This window comes from Rattus norvegicus, chromosome 13 (genome assembly GCF_021556685.1).
Source record: "Rattus norvegicus strain SHRSP/BbbUtx chromosome 13, alternate assembly SHRSP_T2T, whole genome shotgun sequence".
In the NCBI taxonomy this organism is placed as follows: domain Eukaryota; kingdom Metazoa; phylum Chordata; class Mammalia; order Rodentia; family Muridae; genus Rattus; species Rattus norvegicus.
The window spans coordinates 41,276,825-41,293,395 of record NC_141546.1 but is presented as its reverse complement, the minus strand read 5'-3'; the positions used below and the strand labels follow the sequence as shown (position 1 = coordinate 41,293,395).

Sequence of the window (16,571 nt, the reverse complement as noted above, 5' to 3'; positions counted from 1 at the left end):
GCCAGAAGGTTTCTTCTTCTTTCTCAATGCAAAAACAAATGCTGCTGCTGAGACATCTCTCTGTGTCAGAGTGCTCGCTAGTTCACACGGGCAACGAGGGAAAGGGCAGGAGGGACAGGGAAGAGGGAAGAAGACAGAGAAGGAAACAGGAGGCGGACAGAAAACACAACTCTCACGTCAAAGGGCACACAAGATAATTTACTCTGGAACCGAGTGTGAGTGAGAATGACCCAGGATCAAAGGGTCAGTTACCCCACAGACCATGTTCCCATGAGGAAATGGTTCTATAAGTTTTTATACAGTGGCCAAACAGAGAAAGTCATAAGCCAATGCTTTGTAAACACATTGCTACGGCACTGGGTAAGCAATTACAGTAACACCAGGAAATCTCTCCGATAGACCCGGATGCCATCTGATGACATCCTTAGATTCCGGCTGGAGAAGGTAGGTCTGAAGAAGGTGTTCCTAAAACGAGTGTTACATAACACTCACGAGGATGCCAGGTCAGACCCCAGAAATGGGCAAAGAATGGGTAAAAACAGCTCAGGATAATTCGGCTCCAGACCTGCAACATTCCAACTCTTTGAAATTGGAGTTGGAATCAGGCATCAGCCTTGGACAGCTTTTTTTCCAGGGGGCTTCAATTCGACATGGCCTCGGCAACCGTATAGAGGAGTCTCTGGGGAATGTAACTTTTTGTCTTCTCATCACAGCTCTTCAGCTTAAGAAACCCAACTGTTCTTAAACACCTGGATATTTCTGACCTGCAAACCCAGTTCCAAATGGCAGTGATAGCCTCAACAATGGAATGACCTGGGGTATTAGGAACAAAGATTCCAATCCTACACGACAGCTCAGCAGGAAAAGGTACTCATCATCATGTGTGGTAAAGTAGCCTTTGACTTTCTCTCTCTCTCTCTCTCTCTCTCACACACACACACACACACACACACACACACACGCAAATAGGTAATACAGAATTTTAAGTAGAAGACAAAGACTAAATAATTGGTCTATTACAACTAAAACGTAAGAGGTGATTCTTAGTGTCCTGCCCTCAGCCCCACAGCTGAGAAAGGGCACCTCCCGTGACAAGTGATATATACTTCCTTGTGAACCTGCCGGACCCTGGACTTGCATGCTTTCATTTAGCATGTTTGTATGCACTGGTTGGAACAACTCATCTCAACCACACCAAAGAGCATTGCAGTGGGCAAAGACCACACCCTCCCTGAGGTGTGTGCACAGACCCCTGGATGGGAACAAGCCCACGGAGGTTCCTTATGAAGAGTGGCATCCGTGAGATGGCCAAGACGCAAAGGAACTTGCAATGTAGCATACTTGGTGAGTTCCAGAATTGGAGAGAAAGATTTTCTCAAAAAGAAAAGGGTGTACTCAGGGAGACAGCTCAATGGTTACTTGGGGTGTAAACACACACACACACACACACACACACACACACACACACACGCACGCACACACACATCTCCACACATATACAAGTGCATATATACATGCATATCACACGCATGAAAAAACTAGGTAGATGGATCCTGGAGAATGTCTGAGCTTGTCTCGTGGTCTTCACAAACATGTGCACGAATGCTCACACACAGACACCCGCTCATTAGCGGCAGCAGAGGGCTAGAGGACAGCAGTTACTGTGGCCAAGCTCTCCTTGCACAGTACTTACCATCCATCAGCCTGGCAGATACAGGCCTTGATGGTATGGGACAAATCTATTCAGACAAATGCTATGACATAGCCTGTCACTTCTAGGAAGGAAACAAGATTTATAAGCCAGCACTTAGAACTCCACTCTCCACAGACAAGGAGGTAACTCAGAGTGATGCCCCTGACAAAGACTCACGCCATTTATCCGGCCTCACTAGGCCTTCTTCTTTAGGCTCCCTCAAGAGAAAGTCAAAACCTACCCTGGAAATACCGCCTTTCTCCACCATGCTCCCTTCTCAACACTCACGACACTAACTAATCTCACCTGTTTCACCACATCCATTGCCCTGTGTCTCCTGTCATTTCCTGTGTGTGTGAGCTCATGCGTGTGTGTGTGTGTGTGTGTGTGTGTGTGTGTGTGTGTGTGTGTAGCATATGAACATGTAAGTATATGCATGTGATCTGTGAGCGTGCCTGTGTATGTGCAAACCCACTCATGGATATGCATGTGAGTGCATACACACGTGGAAATAGAACCCAAAGGACAAGGTCAAGCACTGAATCTCAGGAACATGGCATCCCCATCTCCTTTGAGACAGGGTCTCTCACCAACCTGGAACTTGCCAAGTAGCTTAGGCTGGCTGGCCATGGAGCCCCAGGGATCTGCATGTATCTTATCTTTCCAATGGTGAAACTCCAGGTATGTCCCTGGACTTTTGACATGGGGACCAGGGACTGAGTTTTTGTCCTCACTTTGCATACTAAACACTTTACCAACTGAGTCATCTCCCAGGCCTGGTAGGGTTTTTCTACTATGACTCCTCCTGCCCAACTCACAACCTATTGAAAATCACCCTTATTTGTTCACTGAAATAGAAGTGCTATGCAGAATGAGAAGTCCACAGACTTCTTCCTCACGCGGGCGGGCCCTGGGGAAGGCAACAGGTCTGTAGAAAGTCCTTATTTTCACAAGTTGCGAACCCCGTATCAGGTCAGGGTTATTTGGTTGCACATAGGAAGTAGAGGACAAAAAGGAGAGAGGAGGGGATAAAAAGATAAATAACACACTAACTGGTGGTGGCCGTCAACATCCAGGAATAATAGCTGTATTGCTGCGAACACGATGTCCTCGCAGAGACAACAGAAAATTCTATTAAAAAAAAAAAGTCACAAAGAAGGAGGTTGCCGAGGTTTCTAGACAGGCTTGGCGGAAGCTCTGGGACTGCAGGATAAATCTCCTTGGCAGAAAGTCCCAATAGCATCATAACGACAGCACCCTTACCAAGTCCAGCCAGCCACACAGTTTTCAGCTAGGTGGGGTGGCATATGCCTAGAATCCCAGGACCTAAGAGGTTAAGACAGGGGACCCTAACTTCCAGACCATTGGGCCCTATGAAAACTTTGGGACCGGCCTGGACTTCACATGAGATTCAGCTGCTAAGAAAACCATCGCATTGCTTCTCTAACACTTCCCCCAGCCATTTACTTGCTTAGACTTTATGGGTAGCAGGAGTGCAGAGACTACAGCAGTCATCTCTGGTGGCGTATGCTTGTGATCTCAGCTCTCAGATCGGGGAAGTGCAAGGCAAGCCTGGGTTATGGTGGAAAACCCTGTCTCAAACCAGCAAAGTTACCAGTACCCAGTGCAAGACTCCTTGCCAAGTAATTACTTCTCAATTACGAACACACAGTCACGAGGGACAAATGATTGTCAGACATTCCAAAAACGTACTGCTAATGCAGGGCTCTAAGACATGCCTTACGGGGCTGGGGTTGCAGTGCAGCGGATAGAGGGGTAGAGTGCTTAGGCAAGCATAATGCACTCAGACCAATGCCCAGCACTGCATAAACTGGACCTGTGGTGCATCCCGGAATCCTAGCACTCAGGAGACAGAAACTCAAAGTCATCCCTGGCTACACGGTAAATCCAAGGCCAGGCTAGGCTACCTGAGACCCTGACTCAAGAAAATGAACAAAGACTCTCAACATTCGCATCTGCTGCTTTCTGCCGCTCACTGATGTCCCTCACGGGCAAGAAAGACCTCGTTGGTGTCTGCCAGGTGCAGTAACTGAACACACAGAACCTTCATCTGACAGCCAGTGGACACATGCTTTCCTCATACAAACAGCAATGGAAACCACCCGGGGAATACTGGTGTTCCTCCAGCCAAAGGTTTCAGGGAACTGCTCCAGAGCTGAACTCCCAAGTAATAAGGGAGAAAAAAAAATCCCAGAGATTTCTGGGAAAGCCCAGAAACTATCAACAATTAAAGGCCTAAAATCCTACAAAACATAGCAATAATTTCCACCCTACCAGAAGCAATCTACGAATTCAAAGCAATCCCCATCAAGACTCCAACACAATTCTTTACAGACCTCGAAAGGACATTTCTCCACTGCATTCAAAAAGACTCGGAATAGCCAATTCGATCTTGAACAAGAAAAGGTCTGCTGTGGACATCACCATCCCTGACTTCAAGCTGTAATGCAGAAGAGGTATCATGATAAACACTGATCGATAGAATTGAAGACCCAGAAAAAAATTCACACGCTTATGGACATATGACTTTTGATAAAGAGGCCAGGAATGCACATTGGAAATAAGACAGCATCTTCAACAAACAGTGCTGCTCCAACTGGAAATCAGCATGAAGACAAATGCAAACAGATCCGTATTTACCACTCATCATGCACAAAACTCAAGTCGAAGTAGGCCAAAGACCTCAACATAAAACCAGACACACTGAGCCTGACAGAAGAGAAAATGGGGACTGGCCTTGAAACCACAGGAGACAATCTCCTGAACAGAATACAATAGCCCAGGCACTAAGATCAACAATTAATAAATGGGACTTTATGAAACAGAACAGCTCCTGTAAGGCAAAGGACGCCATCAATAGCACAAAACAGCGGCCTACAGCATAGGGAAAGATTTTACCAACTCCATATCCAATAAAGGACTAATAGCCAAAATATATAAAGAACTCAAGAAACTAGATATAAAAAAAATCCAATTAAAAATGGGGTACAGATCTAAATGGGATCTTCAATAGAGGACTCTCAAATGGCTGACTGAAAAACACTTACCTAAATATTAACATCCTTAGCTATCAGGGAAATGAAAATCAAAAGGACTTTGAGATTATACTTGTCAGAGTGGCTAAGATCAATAACACAGGTGACAGCTCGTGCTGACAAGGATGTGTAACAAAAGGAGCACTTATCCGCTGCTGGTGGGATTGCAAACTTGTACAGCCACTATGAAAATCAAATGGCGATTTCTCAGAAAATTGAGAATTGATCCACCTTGAGGCCCAGCCATACCACTCCTGGGCATATACCCAAATGACACTCCATTCTACCACAAGAACTCTCACTCAAATGTGTTCATTCATATCATGTTTATTCAAATATGTTTGCTCATAATAGCCAGAAACTGGAAACGACCTAGATGATATCCCTCAACTCAAGAGTGGGTAAAGATAATTTGATTAATTTGCATAATGGAGTATTTCTCTTCTGTTTTTTAAAAAAATGACACCATGAAATTTGCAGGCAAATGGACAGAACTAGGAAAAAAAAGTCATCTTGAACGAGGTAACCCAGACGCAGAAAGACAAATATGGTACGTATTCACTTATAAGTAGATATTAGCTATTACATAATTGATAACCAAGAGGAAGAGTTGGGAGTGGGGAGTGCATGGATCTCCCTGGGAAGGGGAAATAGAATGGATTTTGTGGGTATACTGGAGACAGGTAAGGGCAGAAGCAGGGGGGATCAGGGTGACCTGGGGAGATGGGAACGGAAAGAGAGCATGCAGCGAGAGATGACTGGAATAGTGGTTATTTGGGTGTGTGGTGCGGAAACCTAGTGCAGTAGAAACATCCTGGAATCTATGAGGGTGACCCCAGTCAGGACTTCTAGCATGAGGGATACAGAGTTTCAACTGGCCATCTCCTGAAGCCTGCAAGGATTCCAGTGGCAGAACTGGTTTGCATTCAGTTAAGCTGTGGTCTGAAGAGGTCCTGTGGTGACCCCTAAACAACCCAGGTTGATGCTAGAACAGAGGGTTGCTCCCCAAAAATTGTCAGAAGGGTTTCCCTGCAGAGGACAACATCCTCACAGCTCACTGAATGTGGAGAGGTCAAGCCAGTGCCTATATGGAGCCTTCACCCCTATGTTCTGGTCTCTTTGGCGTGGGGAGGTACTCTGCAGGCTACCAAAAAAGAGATATATGTGGACACCAATCCAGTCTCAAAATCTCCGACTAACAATCTATTCTGCCTACAAAATGGGCTGGAGCAGAGCTGGTACTGAATTTGTGGGAGCAGCTAACTAATGTCTGGTTTAACTTGAGGCCTGCCCCACGAGAGGAAGCCTATGCTCAACACTATTGGCTTGGATGGCCAGGAACTAGTGACTGAACAGCCCAAAGACCTAGGGTAGAAGCAACCATGACTAGTTTAAAACATCAGTGAAATGATTCCTAATGGTATTCTGCTATACTCATACATGGGTGCCTAGCCCAGTCGTCATCAGCGGCTTCCTCCGGCAGCAGATGGGAACAGATGCAGAGACCCACAGCCAGACATCATGTGGAGAGTCTAAATTGGAGGTTTCCATCACGTCCCTCCTTGGGAAACCTCCTTATCCCCTTGGAGGAGGGGGAGTTAAGATTTTAGGAGCCAAAGGGATGGAGGACACTGGGAGAACACAGCCCACTGAATCAACTAAGCAGGGCACATACGGGCTCACAGAGACTGGAGCAGCAAGCACAGGGTCTGCAAGGGTGTGCATCAGGTCCCTGCTGTATGTTGTAGCTGTTAGCTTGGTGTTTCTGTAGGACTCCTCTAACTGAGGGAGCAGGTGTGTCCCTTTCCTCCTGACAGGATGCCTTGTCCAGCTTCAGTGTGAGGCCTCTTGCCTTGCCTTTACTGTGTTTTGTTTGGTTGCTCTCTCCTGGAGACCTGCTCTTTTTGGATGGGAAATGGAGGGAAAGTAGATCTGGGGGAGAGGAGAGGTGTGGGAAGTTGGGAGGCAGAGAGGAAGTGGAAACGGTGGTCAGGATGTATTCTATAAGGGAAGACTCTATTTTCAATACAAAAATAAACATTTATTAAAAGCACAAAACGAAATTAAATGATCCAGTAGTTGAGACAGGAGTGGGAAGGAAGACTCCTGTAACATTAACGATAGACGTTACTAGAGCAGCTTGTGGAATGGCGGAGGGGGGGCGGGGGCGGCAAACCACTATTTTCCTGAACAAGGAATAAATGTGTTCAATCTCCAGAATTAATGGAGAAAACAAGTTAGCTACTATCACTTAGAGAAAAAGGAAAGGGGGTGGGTGGGGTAAGCAAGACATGGCGGCACCCAGCTAGAATGAACACACCAGTCTCCACTGTAGAAGTTGCCAACAGCCTGCATGGGTAGAGTGCAGAGGGACAGCAGTGTTCCTGTGAACCATCAGGCCCAGACCTTTACCAGCCTGCCCTGATTCTTCAAAGGCTCCCGTCCATCACAGGAGTTGCTGGGGTTGAGTCAGACGGACAGCACAGCCGTCTCAGATGAGAGCTCAACAAGGGAAGGCTCGGTGTGCACAGGAGACAGCAAAGGAAGGCGGCGCTCTTTTCTCCTTAGAGATGTGGTCCCAAGCAGTCCCGTCCATCCTGAACTCGCTCTGGGCAGCCGATGATGACCTTGGACTGCTGACCCTCTTCTCTCCTTCTCTGGGGTAATGGGCATGCACCAACAGTGCCTGATGTCCAGGTTACTTGGTGCTAGGGATGGAACCGGGGCCTCAGGCATGCTAGGCAAAGACTCTAGCAACGGGGGCCAGCTCTACTACGATAGTATTCTTAGGAATTTAGTTAAATTAAAAAAAAAAGATAATAACAGCCTGGCATGAGGAGCTCCAGAGTGGGGTATGATGTTTATTTTCAAATCTATCACCAATTTTGGAAGATGTGAAAGAATTAACTCTTCAGAAACGGTACGTGAGTGAGTTTCCTGGTGTGCTAATTTTTACCTTCTGTTAACCAAAGTGTTCGAAGACAACTTCAACATGCCCCAAGGAAACATTCTGAGGTAGCTGTGGAGCTGCACGCACATGCCGTTCACTCACGAAACACATCCCTGTCTCTTTTATACTTGCTCACGGTCCAAAGCAGCCCAGCGACCCACACTTACGTGCTAGGTTGTAATAGAATCCCCTCAGTGGAAGCAAAGGCATGAGTGCAGCCATCAAGAGTCTAAGGAGAGCACTGGGAGGGATGCTCAGGGGTTAGGGATGCTTGCTGCTCTTCCGGAGGACCTAAATGTGGGTCCCAGCACCCACATGAAGCAGCACACAAACACCCCTAACTCCAGGCTCCAGAAGATCCAACATCCTCTACTGGCTTCCGCGAGCACCCACACACAAGGGGCATGCACACGCGCACGTATACATATAAAAATAATATTTTTTAAAAAAAGAGTTTACATAGAAAGAAGAGCTCAAGATAGAGGCCCCCAGTCCTAGCCCATCCTTTAAAACCACACAGTTCCCTGCTCCTGTTTCCTTTCCAGCTCCTTCTTTGCTTGATCTACTACATTGGATCAGATGTATATGTGGGTGTGAGTACGTGTTTGTGTGTGTATACATGCATGTAGAGGCTAGAGGCCAACTGCAGGTGTCATTCTCAGGAGCTGCTCACCGTGCTTGTAGAGACAGGGCCCCTTACTTTAGATGGAACTCACCAAATAGGTGAGGCTGTCTCTTCAACACTGGTGTGGGTACTGGGAACCGAACCCAGATCTTCTGGAAGAGCAGCAAACGCCCGTGACTGCTGAGCCATCTCTCCAGCCCCCGGAGCTGCATTTTAAAGCTGTCATATGCACACCCATACACACGTTGTTATTTTGGGATACAGATTGATAACCCTAATCAAACTCATTCAACTCACAGGCAATTACTCCACAAGGTGTCATTCCTCTTTCCTGACTAAAATCTACTGACAGAGAGAAAAGGGAAGGCGTGTGAACCAGCAGAGCGGCGGCTTCCTCTCGAGGTGGAGAAATTGACTCAAGAACAAGTCAAGGTTTTCTGCTAAGGCACAGTCATTAACCCGGCAGGAGGCGCGACACCATCTGCCACCCCTGTCCAGAGAAAGACGTGCTGCTCAGGGTCAATCTGAACCTGAAAGGCAAGCACATTTATTTTTACTCTTAAAACAGAAAATATATGCGCAAAACTACAAGGACATATATGCCCGCGTTAGGCATTCCAGGGACATCAACCGAACTGGAAAGTGGGATCCAACACCAGGATCTGGAAGGATCTGGTTTCATTGCAAATGATAAACAACCTCCCAGCAATCCCCACGGAGCCGAGCCGGGGCAGCAACTGTTTAATAAGCTACAAAGACTTGAGGAATGCAAACAGAGAGAACTGCCTAGATCCATGGACACCAAGCTCAGACTGCAGAGGCCGGGCAGAGGGGCTCCAGGGCAAGCGTAAGTAAGGCCAGCCAGCATGAGCGACATCTGTCGGGAGCAACTATGAGACCGGCCCCTCTGCTTGTTTCCCCCTTGGGGAACTGTTTCTTATAGCAGTTTGGAGTCTAGCATTTTCTTTTTCCGAGTGAAATTAATGCTTTCTCCACTCCCACTGTTCCTCATGGTAGCCATTTAATACTGCTCAAAGCCAACAAAAAAACCAAAACGAAACAAAAAACCTGATCAATACTAGAAAAGAACAAAGAATATTTAAATATCAGCGTATCTTCCCGTGGACTGCAAACAGGGAACAGAGATCTTGATATGTTGTAGCTGGAGAAAAGGCTCGGCAAGCAAAATGCTCATTGAACAAACCTGAGTAGGACCTGAGTTCGGTCCCCAGAACCCTCTTAAAAGCCTGGCAAAGCGTGAAAGGAAAAGAACAAGTTCTTGGCATAAAGGAGATTTATTGGCCCCAGAAGAACACGGGACAGGGAATAAGAGACAGACAGGAGAGTGCAGATGAGGGAGAGGAGGAAAAAGACAAGGGAGAAGGGAGATTTGTCCCAGAGTGAGACAAAGGACTGCCTCTGGATAGAGAGGAGACACATAGGAAAATGAAGGTTTAAAAAGGTACAAGGGGAGACACCCTGTGTCAGGAGGAGGTGCTTAATTGTAATTAGTGATGTTAATTAGGTGAGCCAGAGGGGGCTTTTGATTGCAGGACTTTAATAGTTAATAGCTGGACCTTGGTAGTCAGCCTCAGGAGGAGGAAGGGCCAAATAAGGGGATAGACCTGGGTGGCCAGCTTTAGGAATATAATCTAATGGCTTTTAATGACATTTAATTGCAAACAAGGCAGAGGTAATGGGGGAGGTAGGAGGTAGGAGGTAGGAGGTAGGGCAAGGCCTGCAGAGCCATACTTCCCAAGCTCAGGCTGGCCAGAGTCCCTTCACAGAGGTGTGCATCTGCGATCTCAGCATTCTGTGGGAAAATGGGAGGCAGAAACAGGAGAATCCCCAGAAACTGGCAGGCCAAGCCCTCCCATTCGGTGCTTCATCCCAGCTCCATGATTCTGCTATTTTCTTAAAAGAATTGCCTGATACAATACGAGAGTGTTTTGCCACCAAGCTTGATGACCTAAGTTCAACTCCCAGGACCCCCATGGTAGAAGGAGAGAACCAACTCTTGAAAGTTGTTGCTTTCCATTCCCAATACCCACCCCGGACACATTCAACCCCCACCTGTCCCCCTACACACACACACACACACCCGCGCGCTAACAACGTCCACCACATTGCTGTGTACCAGCCACTGTGATGAGTGACTTCCTTAAAGTAGACCTGTATCCAAACTCCAATGGACAGATAAGGAAACTGAGGCACAGAAGGTAAATTACTTTCTCTAGCTGGTAACTGGAAGAACTTGAGTTTAAGCCTGTGTGACTGGCTCCAGAGTCAAGCTTTTGGCCACCATGTACCAGCACTGTGAGCTAACTAAATCAATGAGGCTAAGTATCCTATTAGTGACCAGCAGAGACCGCTAGAAATGTATCCAGCAAGCTTCCTATGGTAGAGGGGCTATGAGAATAGCCCCACAGGCTCATGTATTTGTGTGCTTGGTCCCCAGTTGGTGAACTGTTTGGAAGGATTAGGAGGTGTGGCCTTGTTGGAGTAGATGTATTTTTCTGGGTGAGCTCTGAGGTTTCAAAAGCCCATACCAAGCTCTGGAGTTCTCACTTGCTCTCTCCCTCTTTGTCTGTCTCTCTCTGTCTGTCTCTGTCTCTGTCTCTCCTCTCTCTCTCTCTCTCTCTCTCTCTCTCTTTGTCTCTCTCTCTCTGTCTCTGTCTCCTCCCCCCTCTCTCTCTCTGTGTCTCTCTCTCTGTCTGTCTCTGTCTGTCTCTGTCTCTCCTCTCTCTCTCTCTCTCTGCCTCTCTCTGTCTCTCTCTCTCTCTCTCTGTCTCTCTGTCTGTCTCCCTCTCTGTCTCTGTCTGTCTGTCTCCCTCTCTGTCTGTCTCTGTCTCCTCTCTCTCTCTCTCTCCCTCTCTCTCTCTCTCTCTCTCTCTCAGGATGTAAACCTCTCAGCTATTACTCCAGTGCCATGCCTGCCTTAGCACTGCCGTGCTCCCTGCCATGATGATAATGGACTAAGCCTCTGAAATTGTAAGCAAACCACCAATTAAATACTTTCTTTGATAAGAGTTGCCTTGGCCCTGGTGTCTCTTCCCAGCAATTGAACACTAAGACATGGTTTTATCTACTTGTTGGGCGGCACCACTCATGGGGCAGTCCCCAGCATGATAAACACAGTTCTCTGTCTCAGAAACTCACACTGAGAATTTCCCACTGCTACCAAGTAATTTGGGCGCAGGAGAGATGGCTCAGCCATTAAGAGAATATGCAGCTCTGGCTGAGGACCTGAGAGCAACCACATCAGCCAAGCTCATGGCTGCCTAGAACTCTGGTTCCAGCAGATCCTTGTTCTGTCTTCCATGGGACCCTGCATGTATGTACAAACAAACATGCACACGCACATGCACACACACACATAAAAATAAACTTTTATAAATTCAAGTAACTTGGATTTATTACCACTTTGGCAAGTACCTAGTTGCTCTGAATTAATCACATAAAAAAATAGCCGGGTTAGGGTGCTAGGGAGATGCTCAGTCAGGGAATTGCTTGTTGGGCAAGCATAAGAACTTGTGTTGGGATCCCCAGCCTCCACTGGAAACCAAGTGTGACAGCATATGTCCCTGACCTGACACTGAGTGAGCTGCAGACAGGAGGATCCCTGGGGCTTGTTGGCCAGCCAACCCAGCAGCATCCCTGTTACCTCAGGTTCAGGGAAAGATCCTGTCCAAAAACTAAGGTGGCAAATGACTGAGGAAAAAGTGCCAATGTGCACCTCTGAACTCCACACAACCAGACATGTTTGCATATGTGCAAGCCCATGTGTATACACACACATACACACACACACACACACATACACCCACGTGCACAAACATACACATACACACACACACATACACATACACGCACACACACACATACACACAGGATGACAGACTTCATTTTCTTGTGGAAAAAAATTTACAGGGTGTTGGACCAATGGTGAAGAAGGCAAGACACTTAGTACAGAGCTTGGCAACTTGAGCCCCAGGAAGGAGGGAGAGGATTGAGTTCTTCTGGTTGCCTTCTGACTTCCGTGTGTGCCCAGTGACAAGCTCTACCCACAACACATACACAAACTAAGAAATGTAAAGGAAGTTAAGGTTTGAAGCCTACTTCCGGGTCCATACTCACAAATATCTGAAACAGAGACTTAAAAGGCGACTTGCGTTCAACTGGGTGGGGTGGCTCATGACTGCCACCCCTGCACCTGGGAGGCAGAAGGAGGAGGACCTCCCTGAGTTGAAGGTCACACAGTCTAATATATACAGTGTGTTCCGGGATAGCCAGGGCTACACAGTCTAATATATACAGTGTGTTCTGGGATAGCCAGGGCTACACAGTCTAATATATACAGTGTGTTCCGGGATAGCCAGGGCTACACAGTCTAATATATACAGTGTGTTCCGGGATAGCCAGGGCTACACAGAGGGACCCTGTCTCAGAACAAACAAACCTCGCCAACCAATATCCATAGCAGCACTGGTCACTAAAGCCCAAGGGTGGCAGTAACCAGTGCCCATCCACAAAGGAACAGACAAAGGCCAGGGTAGGCATACAGTGGAGTATACTCTTCAGCCTCAATAACATGGATGAACGGTTAAGACACTATATTGGGGGAGATGCTGTTCATGGGTTAAGAACACTTGTTACATAGGCATGAGTTTCTGAGTTTGATTTCCGGAAGCAAAATTAAAAAAAAAAAAAAAAACCCGACAAAACCAAGAAATAAACAAACAAACAAACACCCAGCTGAACACAGTGACTTATGCTTGGAATCCCAGTGCTGGGAATGCAAAACTGCAGGCCAATGAGAGAACTTGTCCCCCAAAATAAGTCTTCAGTAGGACAGCCAAGGCTGTTCTCTGGCTTCTACATGCTCATGCACACATGTGCACATACGCACACACGTGCACCTGCACAAGCGCAAACATCCATTTAACACGATGCTTACTCCAGAAGCCAAATCACGCCAGAATGAACATTCAGGAAGCACTGCTGCTGATGTGAGGTTTGCAGGAAAGACCTTCCCAGCTGCAGAATCCCCCAACCTCAGATCTCCTAGGGACCAGAAAACAAGGGGCCAAAAACGTATCATACTTGGTAAGCAGCACTGTGAGAGTGGGGAAGGGAATCAGCAGGCAGTGAAAGAATTCACCCTCTAGAGCAGAACAGGAAGAATGGTTTATTGAGTGGGCTGAGCAGAAGAGGGTAATGGGCTGGCCAGTGACCAGAATAAGCCTACAGTACAGGACAATGGACATGGTGGGGTTATACTTGGGAGAAGTCCTTTCACTACAGTTTCTCCGCGTGCCATCCTCTGGCATGTAATTCACGCCACGGGAAGGAGGGCATTTCAGATTAGCCAAGCACAGTTCCGGGAGGTTTGCATGAGCCACTCTGTGCAGATTCATTTCCAGTTGGCCATTTCTGCCACACAAATCAGGGCAGGCCATGCAAAATACCAAACAGGGCCATGCAAATGAGAGTACTCCTGATTGATCTAAGCTCCATGGGTTTGTCTGTTCATCCCAAAGCCACATCTGGCGTCCACCCACGTTTCCCCAACCTTCCTAGGAAGAGGACCTTGAAGCAGACCGAGAGATGGGCATCCGGCAGCTTCCTGTTTGCACAAAGGGCATCCAAGAAAGTCACTAAGGCACATCTGTGAAATAAGCAAGCGCAGGGGCTCTCTGGAACCCATTTGCTATTAGGTCGGTACAAAATTCCTGTGGCTGGCTTACCATTATGCAACTAAACCAAGTTTCTCTAAAGCAGTGGTTCTCGGCCTGTGGATTTCGAGCGCTTTGGCAGTTGAACGACCCTCTCACAGGGATTCCCTAAGACCATCTGCATCATCACATATTCCCATCTTATTCGCAAAAGTGGCAAGATTACAGTTATGAAGTAGCAACCAAAATAATCTTACGGTCGGTGTCACTGCCACAGACAGAACTATATGAAGGGGTCACAGCCTTAGGAAGATAGAGAATCACAATTCTGAAGAAAAGCTGGAGCGACTTGAGCCGATGAAATAAGTACACTAGTGAGCCCTGAGTTAGAACAACAGCACCAAGACCAGAGAGAGGTAGGAGGCTCCATCCCCAGCCACCTTCTTACCCTGCACTGAATGTGCCTCCTACGTATTAAGGCATATACCCGGACTTTGTCTCTGCTTCCCGGTGTGGGGCCGACGCCAGCCCTTAGGACTTCCTGACTAAAAGGAGCCTTTGTGGCTCTTGAGCTTCACAGATCTAAGTGTACTAAAGGGTGACATGACTCAAGTATTAGCTGGCCACCAGAAAGAGCAGCCACATGGCCATGAGAGTCAGCCCACAATGGGGAGAGGACGTTATAAGTTGTAACAGGCCAGAGTCTTAAACTGGATCATCCCCTTTCAACGATGCCCCAGGAAAGACCCTGGACACTGTGTTCGATGGTACATCCAGTGGGAGAGTGTGTGAATGAGAGAGGAAGGCAACACTCCCTAATTCCACAAGAACAGAGCAGAGGAGTTGAGTCCGAGACACTCCAAGACGTTATCCTATGTGTCTCTTCATTGACTTGGTTAACAGTCTTTATAATTAATAGTACTCAAGCAAGGGAGAGGTTTCAGTGGGTCAAATGTTTTACCTCAAAATCACTCAAGTCCCTAGAACCCACTTGAAGTTGGACACAGCAATACTCTTATTGCTCCCAGACGCCCTGAGACGCCAGGCAAAGTGAGGGGGATCGCTCAGAAGTGGGGCCTAGCTAGCCTGGCTTATGCAGTGGAGAACAAGACTGTGTCTCAAAGATGGTTGGTTCGAAGGTAAAGACTGACTTCCAGGATTGTCCTCTGACCTCCACAACCACATCATAGTATGCATGAGCCCACATGCACTTAAACATATACATACATAGGTGTTCTTGGGAACTCTGGGTTTGTAGTCCATCAGTCTGAAGTGTAGATGACCTGGAACCCTACCACAGCAAGCTGTGGTTAAAGACAAGTCCTTTTGACTAATGGGCTCTGCGTGAGTTTCTAGGGGATGCAAGATGAAAATGCAATACCTCGGCAGCAAAAAGAGCACCTCTCTCCACATTCAGTCAGTGTAGATGCTGCACACTGGTGTAATACCCAGGTTCAAGAACACCGCTTTCATTTGCAAAAGGTTATGACCAACCATTTGTGACCAGAAATCTTTCCCCTTCTCTGTAACAAGAGCTAAAATGTTGGGAGATGACTGTGGTACTTAAACTCAATTACCAATGTGATGAGATTTGGGATTAAAAGGAAGATGGGCCTTTGGGTGTGTCTGTGGAGGATTATACCGGTTGTGTCAATATAGGTGCAAAAACTTACCCACAATGGGCAGTACCATTCCCTAGGCTAAGAGCCTGCACTGAATAAACAGAAGAAAGTCACTTGAGCACCAGTATTCTATCTCCTGGGTATGGCTAAAATGTCACCCTCTGCCTCAAATTCCTGCTGCTATATCTTGATGGGCTATACCTTCAAATTGTGAGCCAAAATAAGCCCTTCCTAAGCTGCTTTTTTTTTCATATTTTTAACTCAGTAGCAGAAATATCAACATCTTTTCCCTGAGGTAGGTACAGAATATATAAAATTGTCACAGCAATTTCAACGGAGGGATGTTACCCAGGTCTTACAAAAGAAGGGGTAAGGCATAGAGAAGGACCTACCCCAGGTTACACAGTGCAGGTGACAGAAGTCAAAAGCTTTTCTGTCTCCTGTGGTGGTGGACAGGCTGTGACTTCTGGCTATACACTCACAGGCCCCTGCTCTCCCCCATCTCTACCCCCAACCCACCTCTGTTCACCATTTCCAACATGACCATACACTGCTATGTCCCTGAGGAAGAATATCCTGTTGTGATGATTAATTTACCCTGCTCGAACTACCGCTCAGGAAAGTAAATTCTGGGAACACAGCAGTGGGGGAGGCCAACTATTTCTCTGAAAATCTTTTCCAATGAAGATATAAATTAACATCAGGATGCAAAAGGAAGTGACAAACTTCACTGCAGTGAGGAAGCAGGTCCTGGGCCACCCCTTCTCTCTGCACTGACACCTCACTCACTACGTGCAGAACCCCTCCATAGCTGACTTGTCTCCTCTCCTCAATCCCTCTGATCATCTAAACCCGAAAGCCTCCAGCACTCCTTTGCTTTCATTACACTGGTATCACGGCTCTGTGTTTTCACCGTGTTAAGTGTAGCAATTAAGGCCTCAGACAGTCGA

At 47.1% G+C, this 16,571-nt stretch overlaps 1 protein-coding gene and 1 long non-coding RNA gene across 3 annotated transcripts in view; one reads left to right on the top strand and one right to left on the bottom strand.

Annotated features, from left to right (window-relative positions):
- Mgat5 (alpha-1,6-mannosylglycoprotein 6-beta-N-acetylglucosaminyltransferase) overlaps positions 1-16,571 on the bottom strand; it is a 288,591-nt gene that overhangs the window by 218,026 nt on the left and 53,994 nt on the right.
- Positions 10,982-13,040, top strand: LOC148001587 (uncharacterized). The gene is made up of 2 exons (XR_015635869.1): positions 10,982-12,642; positions 12,685-13,040. It is a non-coding gene; the product is annotated as an uncharacterized LOC148001587 (long non-coding RNA).